At 41.6% G+C, this 16,458-nt stretch overlaps 1 protein-coding gene across 4 annotated transcripts in view; it reads right to left on the bottom strand.

The window, feature by feature from the left end:
- Positions 1-3,699: 3,699 nt before the first annotated feature.
- LOC147819218 (uncharacterized) overlaps positions 3,700-16,458 on the bottom strand; it is a 44,346-nt gene continuing 31,587 nt past the window's right edge. For 2 of the 4 annotated variants that reach the window (XR_015437124.1, XR_015437123.1), the window contains exon 4: positions 3,708-4,522. The gene's annotated coding sequence lies outside the window, so the exon portion shown is untranslated. Of the gene's footprint in view, positions 4,523-16,458 lie in introns of all 4 variants that reach the window. The other 2 variants (XM_087173448.1, XM_087173447.1) reach the window with 2 other exon arrangements.

Genomic DNA, 16,458 nt, shown 5'->3' with positions numbered 1-16,458 from the left:
CATAACCTTGGACCCATCAACCCCACCCATCCATGTCCTGACTCCACCATAACCCTCTTTTGGCAAACTCTCTTACCCTCAACTCAGCTCCTCTGTGTGCACTGTGGGCTGAGCCTACAGGTTTCATGAGGTGTCTGGATGGGGGGCCACCAAGTTCAGGGGAGCCAAGGAGACAACTCTTACACACAGACACACACACACACACATACACACACACACACACACACTTAAATTTACACAGATACAAAGAGTTACTGAGTTCCAAATGACAACAACAGATTTAATTTGTAATTTTTACAGTTTTAATTCACCAAAATCAAAACAAGCTCAGAAAGGAATTTTAATCCAGCAGCGTCATGGCTTTTTTTTTTCTTTTTTATTTCGCTTCTTTACACTGTAACATCACATCAACACGATTCCGAAGCCTTTCATTACTCGTGAGTGTGAAAACAGTCATAGGCGTCTGAAATTAGAACGCTTACATAAGAATTTAATTTCGTGTATGTGCACGCTGGGATGGCACATGAACTCGATGTACTCAAATTCATTGGCTTCTAATGCATTAATATTAAGCTAACAAATAGGTTGAGCTATTTCATATAACCTACCATCTGCAATGTAAAAACACCTTCTCTCTCTATATCATTTTATCCAACACACCTTTTATCATATGTTCTCATTCAGGGGAGGCACACACGATGTTGCGTTTTGTGTTAGAGCTCTGGCTCCAGTCGTTTTGTAATTGTTGATCAGGCATATAAGCTAATTGTGTTAATGAATTCACATTGAGTCAACATCAACATAATGAGAATGTAAAATAAATAGATACAATAAACACTGGACTGTATTATGTGAATTGATGCTCTATATAATGGTGGGTATAATTGCATGTTGTTAATCAGAATTGTATATTCTTGCGGTGTAAAGGAGTCAGTATAAAACACACATCAGTACTGAGAGCCTTGAATACACTCCACACTGACTATTTAATGAGACGATTTGGGAAATTAAACCATACTGTATTTGGGAGTATATTACAGTGTCTAACCAAAACGCCCCAGACTCTCATTTTTAATGTTAATATCTTAGAAGATGCAATAACGTGCAACAACTAAGGAATTAAAAATATAATAGCACAATCTCTGAAAGCAAAAAGAAGAAAAAAATGATGAAACATACTTCAAAAAAACACCATAAAAATATAGGCCTTATTATCATGGCTAATCCCGGTACAATTTAAGCACAGTAGTTCTTACTCATCTGAACCAATATCATCATTTTATATTATTATGGTACATTAATTTAATGTGTTTGGCTGATTTGTTTCTCCTTCTCTTTTTGTATAATTAATCAAATCTCCCTTGCTTGGTGCATTTTCCTGTGTTTATGTAACTTGCCTTGGGAGCAAATTTAACCAATCAGAGAATGTGTGAAAAAAAAACAGGAAAATAACAAACGCTTATTACAGCAAAATAGTGGGAAATGTTTTATTCTTCACATCACAGAAATAACATGATGTAAATTATTTTAATTTGTTTATGTGAAATAAACAAATCATCATTAAAAAAAAAAAAATTCCAGCCTGTTTATTTCAACACATTTGGCTTGTCATGGTAAACAAATCAAAACACAGAGAGAAAAAAATGACATGATGTTATTTTCATTGCCATTTTGTGACACCACACTTCCATAGTTTAAATGCAGTAAAAAAAAAAAACACACACACACACACTCCTCCCAATAAATTCTCTTATTTGTTTTTACTGCTAATGAGCTTTGTGCAGCTCGGTCCTGCTGTTAAAGGCCTTTGTGTTGTTAACAGGATGTTAGAGACTCTCCATCGACAAACAAGCAACTGAGCAATTAAAAGACAATTAGCTGACCCCGATGGTTTGTTTAGGTCAATAAGGGGCTGTTTTTACAACTCAAAGAGCTGTTACAAATCAGTGTAGTGGACAGGTTAGAAAGACCTTCAATAAACTGTGAAAGGCTGGGTTTATCATTATTTATCCATGTGTTTGGCACCTAAAAACTTGAAATATTTAATTCACAAAAATTCAGATATTAATGTTTTTATTCTATTTACTGTATTTCTTGGTATAAAAGTGGCAACATCAGTATTATAGAACTGTACAGCAAAAACATAGGGAAAAATGAATGGACTGCTATTAATTTTAGAATGATCAAAATGATGTTGTAAGGAAATATTAATCATTAAACACTGTAAAGAAATGTAAGTATATATATATATAAATATAAACGAGTAAGTAGTGAAAACAAAAGGGAAACAAGTAATTCTATCTTTCAACTCAAGCTACATTTTCTTACGCTTGTCTTCACCATCAGGCGTGAGGAGGCCACGCTGTCAGACTTGTACACTGTATACAGACTGTATGTGACATGATCCGTAACTCTATCTATAGGTGTTATGGCATCATTGCCACCATTAAAGAGGTTTTCCACCTTCCCAGTGACCTCTGCCTCGCCTCACAGGACACAGAAAACGACCTGATGGCAATGTCTTTCATTGTACAGAGGGAAATGCTGAAATGTGTGTGTGTGTGTGTGTGTGTGTGTGTATGGAGGGCTGGTCACTCCGCGTACAGGCTCCGATGTCTTTAGAAAGCGTCCAGCCTGTAGGGCTCGACCTTCTCCCTGGTGAGAGTGGGGGAATCTAGCATGGCCAGTAAGCATGTATATCAGGCCATCTCACGGCTGGCTGGACGCTCCCTGGGTGGCCCACCATGGTCAATACTGCACTGGTGACTGGACACACAGAATGGGATAATCTCCTACTGTCTTTCAGGGCCATGGTGCACACACGCAAACACACACACAGATCTCCTTTTATGCCTGGCCTGGCCATGGAGGCTTGCCTGGCCCTAATTTCAGGTCAGGACCAGTCAGGGGGAGGCCGACGGCTGGGGAGTCCAGAGCGAGCGAGGGGACAGTGTTGTTGGGGGGGGAGTGGGGGAGCCAAGGGGGGGAGCAGGGAGCGCATTTCAGCCAGAGCAGTGGAGCACACTGGGGGCACTGGGGCATTGCCTCTACTGGCTGTTGCGGGGAAACAAAAGGAGGTGTGATCCCCACAAAACATAGGAGCAATGTATGTGTGTGTGTATGGGATTATGAATGTGTATCATTGTTCAGAGTTTCCTTCAGCTCCAGCAACTCGCTTCAACACCCCTGCTGCTCACACACAAAGGCACCTAATTGACACCACAGATTTAGGCCACTAGGTTTAACTGTTCCCCTTCCAACCCTTCAGCCACTGCTGGAATAATCAGAGTAATCAAAGTGAACAGGCTCCTACAGATGATACTTGTATGTGAAGCATCAATGGCTGGCAATATTCTATATTTTTTGTCACTGTCAAAAAATCCTATGAAAAGACCAAAACCAATGTGTTGATCCGTCTCTAAATACTTTCTGACCTTCCTACCCTCTGTGGCTCTCAGTCCCGAGCCCATTGACTCCTTCGGAATACTCATTTTTAAAAACTGCTCATAAATAAATAGCTATAGCTTTTATAAAAGGCTAAATAATTTCTTAAAACACCTGGCCACTGTGGTTTTTAGCAAACAGCTTTAAAACAGGGGTAAATTTTGTCAGGGACCATTTTCAGCTGCAAATTAATACACATTTGGATCCATAGTAAGTATTTACTGATTTAAAACAAACTACAGTGTCGATGTTCTTTGTAACGAAGGAACATATCACCCAGTACAATGATGCATTTGACTGATGTGTTTTTAATAGTTTTTTGACAACAATGGAGCTGTATGGCACAGGGGAGTAAGATACATCAAGCTTTGGATACATAGTCAACACTTAGTTAGTAAGATCAACTTTATTGTAGGAATCCAGCAAACATGCTGACATTTCTATAAACAAGAATTAGACAGGAGGAAAAAAAACGACCACAGCAGTTTTTCATTTCATAAATTGTTCAGTTTTATTGAAACTATGTATCATATCAGGGCAATACTTTTGGCATTTGGTAATCTCATTTAATGATAAATTAGTTCATTGCAGTATGAAAAAGATTGTATAAATGTATGTGTACATAATGTCTCACAGAAAAGAGGAAAGTAATTCAACAGCGACAAACTCTTGTCAAACGATTTTCCAGTCAAATACTTGAATGTAAATTACCGAGTAAAAAGAAGGACCCCTTGGGGTCTCATCCAATCTCCGACCCAAAATTGGTCTCAAATATAGTAATACATATCTAATGAAACTAATTTTGGAAAATATTGCTCGGCAGTTCCACTTTACACTTCAGACAGCTCTTAAATTGATTCAACCTCTAGACATACCTTTTAGAAGCGGCTCCAACTTACCTATCCACATCCATAGACTGCAGACAAGACAACTGATAATCACACTCTAATGATGTGTGTCTGTGTTCTTGCAGGTGGAAGAGGTGGCATTTCCCATATGTGGCCGAGGCTAAACATCTGCAGAGAAACTGGCAACAGACAGCTCGTGCAGCTTTTCATGGTGGCATTTCTGAATGCATCTGTGGAGACATAATCAAACAAAAAAGACTGATTAGTGAAAAGAAGAACCCTCGAACTGTGCATTACACCAATAATATTCTCCTAATTTTGGGTGATCTAAATGTAAATTAAAGGTTTATTATGTAAGGATTTATTCTAAAATTTCAAATCTTGACCAGACAGGTATAGCTGGGAATTAGGGGTTCATACATTGATGATGACGAATCACTATCTTTGCAAAAAATCACATGCTCTCAACGTACAGCTGGCAGGGATGACGCTGTCTGTGTCATCATCTCACCAGACACACCAAACTGTTAATGTTATAGGGGGAAGGCTGTGCAGGTTGCGCATGTGACGTGTTTGCATGTGCGTTTGTTTGTGCGTCTATCAGCTGTCTGTATCAATGGTGAGCACGACCCCTGAGCTTGCAGACAGTCATGGGTCAAAGGTCAAGGCAGAGCCTGTCTGGGCTTCCTGGCTGACCCCAACGCCCGCAGCACATACACACGCACTGGAGGGAGGATGGGTTGCCCCCCTACCAGACTAATATCACCTCTGGGATTAGGATCCAGACAGAAATACATTGACCCCAAACAGACACACACACACACACACACACACACACACACACAGGTTCTGCTTGGTCATAAAACAGGACTCGTTGCGCTGCATGACGCAGGGAGGAGCAGCAGAGATGCTGAGTCTGAGAAGGCCATCTAATTATCTTTCAGCGCTGAGTTAAAGAGGAGAACAGAGGGGGCCGGAGAGGTTCAAGCATCACCATGGTGAGCAGAAAGGAGCTAACACAGTGCTAGCTTGCTACTGTTAATGTTGCAAGGATGGAGGACACCTGGGACATACAAATAAAAATCAGGAAGGCAGCTATGAAAGTAAAAATATTTAAAAAAATGTGAAGAACCTGAATATATACAAGCCATGTTCCACCATGTGAACAAGCTGCTGAAAAAAGAACATAGTTTGCTGTTAAATCTATGTACTACCTGTCATATGTCAAGCAGTTTGCATTTAACCCAAGCACTGATGTAGCTGCAGGGAGTGAGAGCCCAGAGCACCAGTCTGGATAAAACAACATCAGCATGCCAGACGCTTGTAAAAAATCACAAATCAAAGAAAAGCGGGACTGCAGGATCTCAGCACAGAGCGAAACCGAAAAAAGGTCAAATTCAGAGGAGCTGGCGGGCTTCACTGCCAGGCCATCGGGAAAACTCCCCAAATAAGCCCAGAGTGTTAAGCCTGATAATCCCCTGTATTATTGCAACATCTGTGAGGTCTAGAGAGGCTCTGCCAGTGATTAGCAAGACAGATGTAAACAATATCCTGGCTGGAGAGGAGAGGAGAGGAGAGGAGAGGAGAGGAGAGGAGAGGAGAGGATGCTTGGTTGATCTGAGTAACACACTGCTAGAAGGATAAGAAAAGCAGAGATAGATAGAGAGAATGTGGAGAATATAAAGCAGGTGAGGTGGGACTGAGTGTGTCGAGGGATTTAGGGGAAAAAAAGAAGAGGAAGTCGAGGTTTGACGAAAAAGAAGCAGGAAAGGAAGCAACAGTGATTCTGGAAGAAATTACATACACAAGAAAGGACATGAGATGGAGGAAAGCTGAGGATTGATAGAATACAGTAAATGGGGGAGGTGGAGGGAGACAGAAGGTGACAGCATGAGGGGAGAAGGAGCAGCAGATTGGGAGACGCCAGACCCGGGGCCAGGCATGCCCCGACCGGCTGACGAGACACCAGGGAGACGTGCCTAATTTATGCAGACTTAGGCTGAGGGGCTGAAGAGTGGAGGGTGTCTGGGACCCCCTCAATAGCCCTGAGAATCGAGGGGAGCAGCTATGGGTGCTAGCAGTGTGAAAGAGCAAGAGGGGAATGGGGGAAAGAAGGGGGATGGGGGAGTCTCTTTTTTTTTTTTTTTGGAGAGACAACAAGGGGGGTGGAGGCTGCTCTCCCTGTTCAATTCAGGCGAGGCTGTCCGTCTGACGTCCCATTAAGGTTTGGGACAGGGCATGGGGAACGAGGCGATGAAGGGGAGAGGGAAGGGAGCAGGAGGAGAAGTGAGGGAGAGGCCATACTTAACCCCCTCTCAGCTAGAGATGCTCTTTCCCCCCACTCCAGTCTTCATCTCCAGTCTGGCTACCTATTAGATCCACAGGGCCGTCCGTCTGCTTCTCTGCATGCTAATTTCCCAGTACCACAGCCCTGAACGTGAGCAAAAACCAGAGGCCGACTAAATCAGAGACAAGTAACCTGGGTGATGGGTTGGCTGTATGAGTGCTTAGAAGAGTGCTTTAGCAGCCAAGCAGGCCAGACTACTGTGCTGTAGTGTTAACCTCATAGTGGCCTTTGGTCTTATAATGGAGGCTTTACAACAGATTTTGGCTGTGTCATTTTTTTTCTATTTTATTCAATTTAATTTTGATGAAATTAATACATTTTTCATGTTATCACAATGTAAATAAAAGCTTGGTTGCCATTGACAGTGGTAACATTGTCTTATGAAACTGTAAATTGTAAAATAATGTGTAGTGTGATTCTTTAGAGCTCAAAAAAATCCGTAAAATGAAACTATCTTAGAGGAGAAAATCACTTTTCAGTGAAACTGCTCACAGTTCTTGTCATAAATGGCCACAGGTAGATGCTACGTCATTTTAAGATGTTGGGAACCGCTGATGTAGGAACACTGTGATGTGATTTTTGGCATGAATTAAAAAAAATTTTATTAAGATATGTCTGTAGCTTTATCAAAATATCAGTATTAATAAAAAAACCCTTCAAAGTCTTGTGTGAGTTACGTGTTGAGTGTGAGGAGACATACTGTACGCTTTGTGTATGTGAATCCTGGCTGATGGCCAAGTGAATCTGTATGTGTGTGTCTGTGTTGTTCCAGGGCCCAGCGAGGAGCAGAATGGACAGCCAGGCAGGGTGATGGTTGAGTCTGGTAATGCAGGCGGACAGTTTAATGACAGTCCTCACCCCTGAACATACAAGCCAGTGAGCACCTGGCACGCTCGCAGATGTACACACACTGTATGACACGTGCACATATATGTGTGATATATGGTGTGGCGTTTTCTGAAAAAGACACCGGGGCCGGTGAAAATGAAAGCGAAAGAAATCTCTCTGTGTATGACCCTGGAAAAAATAACTGGAGGGGCTAAAAACGACTAACAGGCGTCATTTTATTCTGTTAAAAAATAAAAAAGAGTTTTGAGCTTGTTCTTCAGCACAGTTACACCTTTCGTCCTGCATTTTTTAGACGAGTTTAAATAGTAGACAACAAACGCTGCATAAAACTGTCATCGGCAATAATAAATTAAACCCAATTATAGTAGTATCATAATGGTTGCTAGTGATGCACAGAAACAAAGCAAACTATTAAGCTATTCAGTGGCTCAACAGAAGCCAGGCTCTTTGTGCTTTCTTGGAGGTTGTGCCTGGCCATGGCCTTGCATCTTATTCAGCAGGACTTGCTCAGGTCTGGACTTGAATTTGGTGCCCAAACAAAGACATAGAGCCACCTCATTAAAAAAACATGTCATTGGATCAGGCCTGGGCTGAATTGTGTGATATTCCCTCCTACCATAAGTGACCGTGACTGAGCGTTAGACTGAATGAGAGGCCGGATAGAGGCCTACCAATGGAGCGCCATGCTACATCCCTATGGGAACCACCCCCTCACAGAGGGGGGCACGTTTAAAGCTTTGTTGGTCTGTTAACACAGCTTTTTAAAACGCCTCTTTATGGACTCAGCTAAGCAAACTGTAGCCCCTGGTTTTCTTGTGCCAGAAGGAGAAAGCAAAAAAAAAAAAAAAGAAAGAAAGAAAGAAAGAAAGACAGTAAAGGACAAGAGAAAACAGAAAATGTTTTTATGTTCATGGGATATGAGAAAATTTTAAAGCAGGGGGTGAGACTAAGTCAAATGTGCAAGACAGAAGAAAGTCTCAAGTTTTAACCTTCAAGTCTCAAGTTTTAACCTTCAAGTCTCAAGCAAGACCGAAGTTACTGTGGTAAGAATTACCCTGCTGTAAGTCAAGTAAGACACGTCACTCCAAGTGAGTCACAAGTCAAGTTATATGAAATTCTGTCGATGAACCCCAGTTTCCACATCTAAATCACTTAAGACAGTGGTCATGAAAAGTTTAATTTTACTTTCAGCATTAATGAAAACCGTTGCAGGCTGATAAATCTTACTGATATTTGACATTTTGTGGCGATGTAGAGTCTGGATCTGTGATTTAAGCCACCCAGTGCTACAAATTATTATTTTAAATTTTGTTAATATTATTACCTGCACCATGGAGGTTATGTTTTCAGCCTTGTCTGTTTATTTGACAGCATAAAGTACTGAACCAATTTGCACCAAACCTAGTGGAGGGATGGGCCATAGGCCAGGGAAGAACCCATTAAATTTTGGTGTGGATTCGGTTAAAGAGGCGGATCCAACAATATTTTTTATCACTCGTTTGGCCTTGAAGACGGTATGAAATTGCATGGTGCTATGTTCTTTCTCCTCCTGCAATCCAAATTTTAGTATTTTTGATTTAGCCCCTTGCCATGATAGTTGGTTTGCAGGCGTCGCACTAGAAATCACAGAATCATTTTCAGTTTCAAAAACACAGTGTGAATTATGTGTCATTTTAATATTTAGACAAAGGCAAAAATAAAAGTCAGGTAATTTCAAGTCATCTGTCTCAAGTCTAAGTCAAGTTTCAAGTCATGAATACCAAGTCAAAGTCAAGTCTTTTATCACTTTCAATCAAGTCTCAAGTCCTCTAATTTGAATTGAGAGTCTGACTTGAGTCAAGTCATGTGACTCAAATATGATCTGAAATGACAACATGAAAAATATTTTCAGTCATAACTAAAATCAGATTTTAATATTTTAAATCCATGCTTCACCAAAATAAAGACAATATTATCCTACACAGAGGTTTTTTGTACATCTGCTCTCTCTGTATCTCATCACCTGAGAAGTGAACTTTGCAGTAGTTGGATGCAGCAGAACAAGGTCATTGACAAACTGCACCGTCTCAGTGTCCTCTGATACAGTCAGCATACACGTTTACCCAGAGGACTACAGACATCCTGGTGCTGAAACAATAGGTTTGTGTGGGCATGTGTGTTTTTGTGTGTGTGTGTGTGTGTGTGTGTATGACAAACGCAGTCCTGCCAGGGAAACCAGGGTTGGAGACTTAGTCAGTCTCACAGGGCGCTCAGGATGACAGTGAAATGAATAACAATGAACTTGCTGAGAGTCAAGTTCAGAACATTAGAGATGAACCGGAGCTGAGGAGCACAGCTGTACGCAAAGGAACAGTGTCTGTGTGTGTGCGCGCACGTGTGTGTGTGTGTGTGTGTGTGCATAATTGCGTCAACATGCTCGGGAAATATCTCAATATGAGCAGAGCACTGGGCTCCAGAGAAGAGCACCCACTAAGATGAAAATGTACACACACCTCCTCTTCTCGCTCGCTCTCTCGCTCCCCTCCCCTTCCCATCTCGCAAGGACCCCGTCCTCGCTATTCTATTGCTGTCTGCTGCGTGCCTGATGAAAAAGCAATACGACATAGGGGGTACACACATGCCTAAAGGCAAGAAAACGCACATAGGTAAATCACAGCCCCAATATAAACATAGGGTTTAATAGGGGTTTCTCAGGCGCATTGGCAGGGGTCCACCTCGCCGTGTGCTTCACCAGCCGTGTTGCATGTTTTTCAGCCTGCTAGCCTGAAACAGGAGAAAATGTGACTGAACAGCCTCCACCGCCACCCAGCAGGGATGATGGTCTACGGGGCTGAGAATGCATCTGAATACATTTACATAAAGATTGCGCTACGTTGACAGAGCCACTGCTGAGAATAGACCGTGCTCGTCATTGTCCCCAAAAATCAGAGTAATGACTGAAATTGGTTCTGAGGAGAGGGAGGGAATAAAACGGGAAACGGTCACTTTATTCTAAGAAACAGGGGAGCTGTGTGTTTTTGAAAGTCTGCTGGGAGCTCAGTGTTTCCTGTGTCCCTTTCTGTTAATGCTATCAGCAGTGTATATGAACTAGAGACACATGCAGGGGAATAATGCCGAGGATAAAAACTTAATGCAGCACTATGAGGGCAAAATAAACACAAATAAAGTACACAAATAATTTTTACAACTCATGAGACTGAGACGTAGGTTGGTAGGAGATTAGATCAGGAATAAGTTTGTGACAGTTTAGATGAAAAAGAGAATCACTTTACCTTAACTGAGATGCTAAAATAAACACAATTGTGGACAGATATGCAAACACTCAGGAGACAAAGACAAAAACGCTTTCTCTGCCAGGTAAATCTGATCTCTAAATATAATAAATATCTTAATCACAATGTAATCTTACTTTATCATGAAATAACCACATCTCTGTGAAATGCTGTTTTGTTAAAAATTATGTTATAACTGGGGTAGATAATGCAAGGATATCGTAAACACAATTTTTCAACAAAAAAAAAAGAAAGAAAGAAAAAAAAATCTTAGCAAAGAAAATAGGAAAACTAGTTAAAAGTTAAAGAATGCTCTTGGGTGAATTTTTTTTGCCTCCTCCTCAAAAAAACAACCCTGCTAGGATATTTGGTAGTGGAGTAACTTCAAAATACTGCAGATATGAGACCTTATTTCTTAACACACAGCACAGATACTTCAGCTGCAGATTGTATTAGAAGATAAACTGACTGGATTTTACTGTAACAAATTTAGAGGATAGGATTCCACCAACCTTTTAATCAAATGGATGGGATGTAAAGGTGAGCATGACTAAAGGTAGAGAGCAGCTTTTGGAGAAAGCATTTTAATTTTGAAAATAAAAACAGGTTGGCAACAGAAGGAGCATGGTGAAGCCCTGTGATAAACCTCTTGCAGATATAGTCAACTAGTCAAACCATCCTGTCAGATCAGTGCCTGAGGAGAGGCAGAGGGAGAAAGAGAGGCAGCGAGAAGGGGAAGAGAGCAAAACACGGGTGAAAAGGGTCAGCAGGGAGGAAGGCTAAACCCCAGAAGCAAGCAAAAGATTGTGTGTGCAGTGCATTTATATTTCAGCATGGGTGTGAGTGCATGTGTGTGTGTGTGTGTGTGTGTGTGTATGTGTGTCAACCCCAGCTGGGCAGACATTTACTTGACATGCTGATAGGGATTTAAGCAGTGGGTGGGTGGTGTGTCTGACCAAGGTGAGTGAATGCGCAGAGAAGGGGAGCTGGTGGGGATCGGAGGATGATAGGAGGTGGGGGGTGGGGGGCAGAGGAGCTCACAAAACTGCCATTACTAAGCTTGATTTCAGCGCAAGTTGAGACGATTAGGAGATGGGAGCAGAAATGAGGAGGCAAACAGGGGGTAAGGGAGGTGGGTTTTTGTAGGAGAACCCTCCAGGCTATGGAAGAGAAGGGGGACTAGTCTATTGAGGTGATGAGGGAAAGCGGGTCTTTCTTTCAGACAGTCTAATGAAGCATAAGTCCCCGATGAAGAATGGAAGCTGGCTACCGCAGGGTGGGTTAGCTTGTGCCTCTACTCCTCTCCATTTCTCCTCTTCTGTCCTCTCTTTTCCTCATCTCCCTCCACATCCCCTCTTTCTCCTCTCCTTATGTCCTGCAGTCCCTCCTCTTAAAGGGCTTACACTGTTTATTTCAAAGTGGCGTAAGGTGACGCAAGCTCACGCACTCGCCTCTCTGATGATTTGATGAAATGGCAATGATACAGTGACCAACTGCGTTTCACCAATAAAGAGGATTGCTATTGATGGGCGGCTTCATCAAGAAAATGTGACGCACAGCAAAGCAGCATATGAAATTAGCAAATGGCCCAGACTAAGAGACAGGACAGTGCATCAGAACAGAAATTTGATCTGAATTTTAAAATGTGATAAATTAAAATGCTTTTCACATGGATCCAGCCAATGCATTCAAAACAGGTACATGTAATGAATGACATACATTTCTCATTGTGCTGTGCACATACGATGAACCCTGAGCCGACATGTTAAATTACAGGAGGCAGCAGACTGAGACAGACGGGGGTGGGGGTGGGGGGGCTGTCAAAGTGTCTGACTGGGTTTGACTGTGTTTGGTTGGGGGTTGTTTGACCAGGGGGTTGACTGGGCTGCAGGACTGATTTCTGGCTCGATTTGGCTCAGGGCCGGCTGGAGACTGGCCAGAGGCTGACTGAAGGGGGTTGGGTTCCCCTGCTTCTCAGCTCAAGTTGTCCCTGGAGCGAAGCAATAAGAAGCAGCTTATAAAATAAGCAAACACAGAGGCAGCTTACAGACAAGTCAGCCAGCCGGGGATGAACGTCAGATGAACGGGACACACACACACACACAAGCTCTCTTCCCTTCATTGATACCCCCCTCCCATCCCCACACACCGCTGACCTTGACCCCTGAGGTCCTTCCTAACCTGTTTCTGAATGGAAGTCAGTGCAGCTGGGGCGTCTGGCCATGAACTAACAGCAACCCCCTCCACAGCACAGACCCCTCATCGTCTAATCATCAGCCTGTTCCCACACTTGATGACTGGGATGCTGTGTCTTCATCTGAACGGTGCAGTTGAATATTTATGTAGCCGCCATGGTCCTGTCTGTCTGTTTCTAAGATTTCTAACAATTTCAGGGATTTGTATTAATTAGCTGGTAAACATTCATCCGAATGTTTCATTTTTATTGTTTCAGGAAGTTTTTCTTTGCAGTAATATTCCTCTCTGCTTTACGTCTAAAATGGCATCTGCACTCTCTCTCTCAATGGCTTCCTTCTATAAACCATTCGGCCAGAACACATACATACACTATATAATGTATGTGTAAGGGTGTGTGAGTGTGCTGTGCTCATAAACGTCATTCTGGGGGGTTCAAACCCCTCCACCTTCACATTTTCATTACGGCCAAATCTCAGGCCTGTGCTACACCAGCGTGGCCTTTTGCCGGCGAGCAGGCAGTTTAATCACACATACAGTACTACTCCATTTTCATTTCCTTTTCATACAGCCTCCATTCCACTCCGGCTTCATAATTCTCCCCTCAGAGCTGTCTAGCCCGTCTGAGTGTTTGCAGCCTGTTGAAATGACATAATCAGTGACTTGGATAAATGCCTGAGTCTATAATCAGACTTGGGGCTCAGCGTTGCAGCTCTGAGGAAACAGCAGCAGTAGCAGCAACACTTGACTCAGGAATTACTTCCTAAGGAGGGTAGTTTCACATAAGGAATTTGCTTTAGTATCATTGAAATTAATTTATTTTGGTCTGCCGAGTGCATTTTGACAAATAAAATGGTTCTGTTATGAAAAGAAGCAGAAAAGGTATTGTACTTAAATGACTGCCAAACAATCTTTTCAACAAGTTGATACCTTAATTCTCATGATTACAGGATTACTGGAAAACTCAAAAACAAAATGTCAAATGACTTAATGTGTAGGAAATAATTTCTGTCAGTGTAATAAAAAATGTGTATGTTTAAAATTAATGTTCTTTATGGATATCAGTCCCATACATAGATGTGTAGAAATTGTAATACATGGAAAAAATCATATGCCAACAAGCAATTCTGATCGTTTGATCTCAGCATTCTCTTCAAAATAAAATAGTATTACTTGAGCTTAGCAAATAACTGTCATACTGCATTTTAAAAGTGTGTTGATATGTCAGAATTACCGGAAAAAGCTAAAGAAAAATCGACTTTTTGTGATATGTTTTAAAGATATCAACACACTTCAATTTTAAATTTATATTTTCGTTTGACTGATGAGGTGGTCCGACAAAGAACGGATTACTTATTTGTTTGGTCACAAGAAAGAAGCAAAAACACGTGGAACGGGGCAGGATGAATTGAGCCATGGCTGTAAATGCTTTCAGCAACTATTACTTCAGTGGGTGGAACACATTCCATCAATACCTAAGCAAATGAAAAGCAGTGGGCAGTCTGAATGAGAGAAGCTGCAGCGAACTGAACAACGATCCCACACACAAATGAACAGTCCACATTCACACCATGACAATGATAAGTAAATACAGCCCAAGTTACCAGCTTTATATAATTTAATAAAACTGTCTGACTCGCAATGTTGGGGCTATATCCAAATTTTGATCTCGTTTTTTTCTAGTAAGGTGAAGTTGTTGGCAGAGTTTACATTTGACTCTTAACCAAATAATGTTTTTAATCATGCTACAATCTCATGAGGATAACTTTTTGTCTTAAACAAAATGTACATTAATATTCCTTATTTAGAGAGAGTTTTATATGATGAAAATGTCTATCATTTATGTAATTAAGGAAACCATGCAGCAGCATACTAAAGCACATGGCTATAACATGTCATTAGCATAAAAGCTTTCTGCTGGATTTGGTGTGGTAAGTGTGAATGGACACATTCATACTCCCGTGATATGGATTACCATGCGAGTGTGTATGCTCACGATATGTGTGCATGAGCACATATTTTAGAGTGATGGTGGCTGACAAGCATACTTGATTGGGTTTTATGTTCATCTGGTGCTTCATAAAACATATGGTCCCCCTTTTTGTTTTGAATATGCAAATGAGGAATAAACCGGCCCCACCCTGGTTTAGCCTCCCATTATGCAGACAAACTACTCTTTCTTTTTTTTATAAAGACTTAACACCCACCTTCTAGGGCTTGTCCTCCATCCCTCTCCCTCCTCCAAGAGAACCCCACCCTCCTACAGTGCTCTCAAACACACACACACACACACACACACACACACACACTTTCATGATTATGTGACAGATTTAAAAAATTTTAGAACTCAGCAACTGGTTTCCACTATAAAGCAAATCTTGATTTACTAACTTCTGAAAAAAATATATCTAAAATTAATTCAGTCTAGCTCCTCTGGATCACCGGTGCCTCTACATATAGCTGGCATATACCCGACCCGTCTGTCTTGACTGCCATTTTCCTTCTCAAAAGGATACAGTAGCCTGCAGCTCCTCCAGGCAAAGTACAGCTAGCGTTGGCTCTTACATTAACCTGCTCAGCACCACCTCAGCCTCATCAGTGTCACTGTGGGCTGATTAGACAGAGAGGCTTGATTAAAACTGCCGGAGTCCGATAAAAAAGACGATAACGGGTGAACCATTCTTTTGTGGATGGGTAAATGACAGCACTGGTTCCCACACAACTTCAAAAGACCCAGTAATTTAGTAATTCAGTAATTATAGTATCATATTGTAGCATAAGTAACTTATTAGAAATGTTAAATAAAGCATGTAAGTGGTAATGTTGCATGTATGGTGGTGCACATTGGTGGTATGAGTTTTGGTAAAATCAGTGTTCTGATTTCATACATTGAAAGGATGGCTAACATTTTACTGTCAAAGCTACTTCACTTTCTCTGTGTCCACTTTTTTTTTCCACAGTTACTCAAACACACACAAATATACACACAAACATATGCCCATTGACTTACACAAATACAAGCACACAATAAGAGCAGGAGCAAAATATGATTTCTCCAGGAAAAAAAAAAAAGATTCCTTTTAAAATCTGGAAAGTAGTGCGATTTTGTTGTAAGTTTCAGGCTAAGACCTGTGTGTTACTGAACAAAAAAAGGTTAATGTGCACTTTGGTTCTCTCTGTGATAGGTTCTTCCTGGTGGAGTGAAACTGTGTGTATGTGTGTGTGTGTGTGTGTGTGTGTGTGTGTGTGTGTGTGTGTCTGTGTGTCTGTGTGTGTGTCATCCTCCAGTCCTTGCTCTGAAGTTCAAGGCTACACCACTACAGACCAACAACAGATACCATACAGCAAGTCCTCAGAGTGGATGATACCCTATTTCCAGGACACAGGCAATTCACCAAAATGCTCTCCAGTAATTAGCACTGACAGGTGAAAACAGCCACGAATGCCACGGGACTTCACAATGAAACGGACACTTGCACAAACACACATAACTATTGAGCACAGA

This window comes from Seriola lalandi, unplaced genomic scaffold (genome assembly GCF_002814215.2).
Source record: "Seriola lalandi dorsalis isolate HSWRI2012SDOR001 ecotype SW California unplaced genomic scaffold, Sedor1 jcf7180002054224, whole genome shotgun sequence".
Lineage (NCBI taxonomy): Eukaryota > Metazoa > Chordata > Actinopteri > Carangiformes > Carangidae > Seriola > Seriola lalandi.
The sequence above is the reverse complement of the archived record's forward strand: the minus strand, read 5'-3'. Positions and strand labels throughout refer to the sequence as shown.